The sequence below is a fragment of the Podarcis melisellensis genome, assembly GCF_964234715.1.
Source record: "Podarcis melisellensis genome assembly, chromosome: 13".
Lineage (NCBI taxonomy): Eukaryota > Metazoa > Chordata > Lepidosauria > Squamata > Lacertidae > Podarcis > Podarcis melisellensis.
In genome coordinates, this window is record NC_138545.1 from 891,644 (window position 1) to 897,643 (window position 6,000).

Sequence of the window (6,000 nt, forward strand, 5' to 3'; positions counted from 1 at the left end):
TTGCTCTTACTATCAGAAAGTTCTTGCTGATGTTGAGCCGGAATCTCCTTTCTTGTTACATGAACCCCCTGCTGAAAAAGTTTGCTGCCCCGCCCTGCCCCAAAGGGAAGAAGCCTACAAGCAGAACCTGGGTGCAAGAGCAACTCTCCCCTTCTGTGCCCACTCCCCAGCAGTTGGGAGACTTGCACCCAGCTCCCCCAGTCGGGCAGGGCGGGTGTGGAGGGAGCAGACAGGCACACGGGCCACGAGCCATCTCGGCAGGCTGCCAGCAACCCATTGGGCAGGTGCCTGGAGCTGACGCACTCCAGCCTCCTTTAATGGATGGGCGGTTCTCGTCAGCAAGCAGGGCTGGCCTTCTGGGAAATGGGTTCCCCTGATGGCGCTCAGGGGAAGATGAGGCAGGCGGGCAGAGGGCCATGAAGCCGCTGGGCAGGGGCAGACTTTGGGCTTTGAAATTTCAGCGGTGCCAAAAATCGGCACACACACACACACCCCTTCCATTTGTCAGGGTCTGGCTGAGTGAGGAGGAGAGGCTAAGAGGCCTCTGGAGAAAGGGCAGGAGATGACCGTTTGGACCCAGGTTCATGGTGGTGGGAGACTGGATATGCCCCAGAGGAGAAGGAGAGCTGGGAAATACTGAAGTCTGGGAGGCTAGAGGGAGAGGAATGGGGGCAGATAAGCAAATGTCCCAGCCCTGAGCAAAGACTGGAGTCAGACTTAATAGAGGGAACACCAGCCAACAGTGTGGCTGTTGAAAACCTGCCAGCTCCAGCTTCCATCCCTAAAAGAAGGGATGGCTATTCAACAGAACAGAACAGAAAACCAGGCAGAAACAGAGAGGGTTCTTTGGGACTCACCATAGGCAGAGGGAAGGACCTGAGACTTAGAAAATAGACTGTGGGGATGTTCAGGGATGCAGGAGAGGATATACTGTCTGATTATAGCCTTTCCAACTTGTGTAAACAAGTTCACAATTTAGCAGAGTAACATTCCCCCTTTTAAACTCACAGTGGATGCGTTTACTCAGGCTCGCTAAAGCCTCTATAATAACTGTTCTGGTATTTCCCCCTTGTTCCCTCATAAAAGATAAGACACAACACAGTCTTCTGTACAAGTATAAAAAGGTTTACTCGCACAACATTCTGTTCACAATAGGATCCCAGAAGGCAGACTTAGCTTAAAAAAGTAACATATACCTAGAAACTATCTCATAAGGAGACAGTCCCTCTGTCCAAGAGAGCATCTTTGGCTAAGCAGATGTTGCTGCTTTGATGCATGTAGTCAGAGAGAGAGAGATGGCTGCCCTGCCCTGTTCTTTTGTCATTACCTGCACAGGTGAGGCCAAGCCCACCTCTAGTCACATGCAGAGGAAGTCTGTCTCAGCCCAGAAGGAAACAGGAAGTTTACCTGCTGGCGGGACAAACTTTCCTCCCCATGTGTAAACATGTTCACTCTAGGAATGTTGTACTTGACTGCTCTTGTGTTTCACATCCCACATAGACTAGATGCGAGGAGTAAGACACTCTGGGCAACAGTTCATGCTGAGGGTGTATATTTGATGAATCTCTGTTGACGCTGCTGGCTTCTCGCTTCTTGTGGTTGCAATGCCTTCTTGGCTCAGCGCCCAGTGCAGGAGAACTGGCCGCACTCCCCTAAATCCGCCTCTGCTCTGGGCTCCACAGGGTTGTGGTTTGCCCTCTCAGCCTTTCAGGGTCGGACACTGACAGTAAGTTCTGCGGTGAAGGGGGTGGCAGTGTGGCAGGAACCCCACTCCCCTGCAGCCTCCTTGCACACCCACAACCCAAATAGCCACATGGAGCATGCACTAGGCTGGTGTCAAGCTTCCAAACAAATGCAACTGTCTGCTGGGATGGCTCTGTCAGTACAGCATTAATCTCAGGGTTGTGGGTTCAAGCCCCACGTTGGGCAAAAGATTCCTGAATTGCAGGGGGTTGGACTAGATGACCCACATCGTCCCTTCCATATTTCGTCTACAGTCAGAGGCAGCGATACTTTTGAATGCCACAGGTGGGGAGAGTTGCTCTGGTGCTCTGGTTTCGCATTTGGACATATGTTTGGCCCCTGTTCTGTGGGAGATTAGACGCCAAACCTAACAAATGCATATTTTTGCAAGTTAGCATGAGAAAGGGCTAAGTCCACAGAGTTGTGCTGCAGATGGGCAGATACTCAGACCATAGAAATACAATTGGTAGAGAGGGCTCCTTGTGATGTCATTTCCCCTCCTCTCCTAGAGAGGAAGGAGCATGTTGCACTTCCTGTTCCTCTCTCTCTTCCTTCGTTTGACCAGCATTGCTCCAGCTTTAAGTACAGTCATACCTCGGGTTACAGACACTTCAGGTTTCATTTTTTTGGGTTACAGATGCACTGAAACCTGGAAGTACCGGAATGGGTTACTTCCAGGTTTTGGCGGTTGCGCATGCACAGAGGCGCTAAATCATGCTTTGCGCATGCGCAAAAGCACCGAATTGCAACCCGTGTGTGCACAGACATGCCACTGTGGGTTGTGAATGCTGCGGGTTGCAAACGTGCACCCCGCACTGATCATGTTCAAAACCTGAGCATCCACTGCACATGCCTGAAGCTGTTTATGTTGTAAATGTATTTTGCCTGCATAGTTTTTTCAGCTACTGTTGCTGTGAACCAGAGCCTGATTATGAAGGAAGTCAACCTTACTTTTAAACTTACTTTATAAATTGTTACCTGATTCTTTGTTAAGTGGGGTAAAATGGGGGAAACTTCATAGCTGGACTTGCTCAAAAGTAGTCTTTGCAGCCCAATTCCCATGCTTTTAATTTTTACTGACAAGGGTGGGATTTTGAAACTCTGTTCAATCCACACAATTGCAGTTAGTCCTACCCATTAAAACCTGACCCACAGAATCCTCCAGCATTCAGTTGTGCTGGATGTCCATGGGTTTTGTGTTATGTGAGGCGGAGAAAAACTTCTCTCTAAAAAGGGATTCCTTGCACAGTTTTGCCCCCTTGGCAATTGCCCAGCTACAGTACACCTCTTAGTTAAATTTGAACTTCCTGTCCCTCAGTTGTGAGAGAAATATGAGAGCAGAATCATCGATTCTTAAGAGTTGAAAGGCACCCAGCGGTCATCTAGTCCAACCCCCTGCAGTGCAGGAATTACAGCTAAAGTTTCCATGACAGATGACCATCCAACCTCTGCATAAAAACTTCCAAGGAAGGAGAGTAAACAGACTATGAAGCCCTTGTAGCAGAGTAAGAACATTTACGGGAAGCTAGAAATTAGACATTTTATCCCCATTCATTTGTGGTCCTCTCTGCCCTTGTTGCTAAGAATGAAGGACACATTTTTGTAAGTTAAGCCACGGTTTTACTTACATTTCAGTGCAGGCAGCAAATGCATGAAAGCAGTATGTTGGTGAAAATAGTTACAAAAGACAAAATTAGTTTCCAAAATGGAGTCTGGGCTCTGAGTAGAACCCAGGCAGGTGCGTCTGCTCACATCGCTGGCTTGAAAGAAGAGAGAGAGAGAGTTCAGGCAGGAAGGAAGTACATAAAATCATCTCCTTTGTTCGACATCCCCGCCAAAGCATTAAGGAGGTGGCCTCACACAGTCCTTTCTATATTGATTCAGGAACTCTATGAGCTCTTCATGTGCCTGTCTGGCAATCGTGCGTTTGTGAGTTTGATGGGAAATCCCACAGAACAAGCGCATGACAGGGCTTGACTGGCAACTCCCAAGATGAGAAAGCATCGCTGTCTCTAATGGCTTTGTGGCAGGGGAAGCATTGATGCTGCTTTGGCCGTGTGGGGAGACGGCATACAACCCCTCTCCTTCCATGGGGGTGAGAGAATTGCAAGAGAAATGGGGAGTCTGGTGGATTTGGCAAAGCCCCTCAGCCCTTGTGGCCTATTTAATTTTCTTATTGCATTCATATCTCACCTGTTCCTCCAAGGAGCTCAAGGTAGCCCACATGGTCTCCCGCTCCATCTCATTTAACCCCCACAACCACCCTGTGAGGTAGGTGGGGCCGAGAGGCAGTGACTGACCCAAGGTGAGCTTCATGGCTGAACGGAGATTCGAACCCTGGTCCTAGTCCAACACTCTAACCACAGAGCCACACTGTCTCTCATGAGCAGCCGAATGAGCAGGCAAGCAAAAGACTCACCTGTGGCACTTCCTTCTCTGGGACGGGGCCCCCAGGGCTTAACCCCAAGAGTGACAGGTGCTGGGAAACAGGACGTTTCCGGGCACAATTCAAAGGGTTGGTGTTGACCTAGAAAGCCCTAAACGGCCTCAAAGGCCCAGTAGACCTGAAGGAGCGTCTCCACCCCCATCCTTCTGCCCGGACACTGAGGTCCGAGGGCCTTCTGGCAGTTCCCTCCCTGCGAGGAGTGAGGTTACAGGGAACCAGACAGAGGGCCTTCTCGGTGGTGGCACCCGCCCTGTGGAATGCCCTCCCATTTAGAAGACATCTGAAGGCAGCCCTGTTCAGGGAAGTTTTTAAGGTGTGACATTTTAATGTATTTTTAAATCTTTGTTGGAAGCTGCCCAGAGTGGCTGGGGAAACCCAGCCAGATGGGTGGGGTACAAATAATAAATTATATTATTGTTGTTGTTGTTGGGTCAGATTAGCCATGTTAACTGCATGCTGTTGAGGGGGGCGGACAGGTCACTGTCCTGTTGTGCTGTGTATGCGATAAAGGGGAACCATGCAAATAGCCTCCATTGATAGAGCATGAGACGCTTAATCCCAGGGTCATGGGTTCGAGCACTGCAGGGGGTTGGACTAGATGACCCTCGTGACCCCTTCCAGCTCTACAGTTCTATAGTTCCTTTGCTGGTTCCTGTGAGGTTGGTCAACCTTTCTGGCAGGGCAGTTTCCCTGCACATTTGGGTACCAGTTGGCTGTGTCCACTCCTGATAGCTCCTTCCGGTGTCTAGTTTTCATGCTCCCGGCTGCTGAGAGCAGCTGGCTTGTCAGCTCCTACTGTGCGCTGCTGTCATTAAAAACAAATGACCGTATAAATGAGGACCTGCCCACAAGTCGCCGACACAAAAACCCTGCACAAACACCATGTGACAGAGTGAAAAGATCATTACCCCTCCCCCCTCTCTCCCCCTCTCTTCCGCACCAATGTCTATGACAATAGTGTCTTGTTAACTGAAAGTGGAGGTGCTACATGCACTTTTTCTTATTTATTTGTTTGGCTTGTGTTCTGGGATAGCTCAGTTGGTAGAGCATGAGGTTCCTAATCTCGGGGCTGTGGGTTCAAGCCTCACACTGGGCAAAAGGTTGGGCATTGCAGGAGGTTGGACTACACTAGATGACCCTTGTGGTCCCTCTATGATTCTATGATCACCAAAAAAAATCTTCAATGAAACCTAATTTGTTAAGAAAGAAAAGAGACCGTGGCTTTCAAAGCCTGCTCCCAGCAACACCAGCCAGAGGCCTCCCAGAAGGAGGTTCTGAGCCCACCAGTCTTCCTCCTGCTCCTTGTATGAGACATCGCCATCAATGGCTCTTGTTTAGTCGTTGAGTCATGTCCGCCTCTTCGTGACCCCCTGGACCAGAGCACGCCAGGCACCTCTGTCTTCCACTGCCTCCCGCAGTTTGGTCAAACTCATGCTGGCAGCTTCGAGAACACTGTCCAACCATGCAATTCTGGGCTGCATCAATAGGAGTATAGCATCTAGATGAAGGGAAGTAATAGTGCCACTGTATTCTGCTCTGGTCAGACCTCACCTGGAGTACTGTGTCCAGTTCTGGGCACCACAGTTCAAGAAGGACACTGACAAACTGGAACGTGTCCAGAGGAGGGCAACCCAAATGGTCAAAGGCCTGGAAACGATGCCTTATGAGGAACGGCTAAGGGAGCTGGGCATGTTTAGCCTGGAGAAGAGGAGGTTAAGGGGTGATATGATAGCCATGTTCAAATATATAAAAGGATGTCACATAGAGGAGGGAGAAAGGTTGTTTTCTGCTGCTCCAGAGAAGTGGAAACG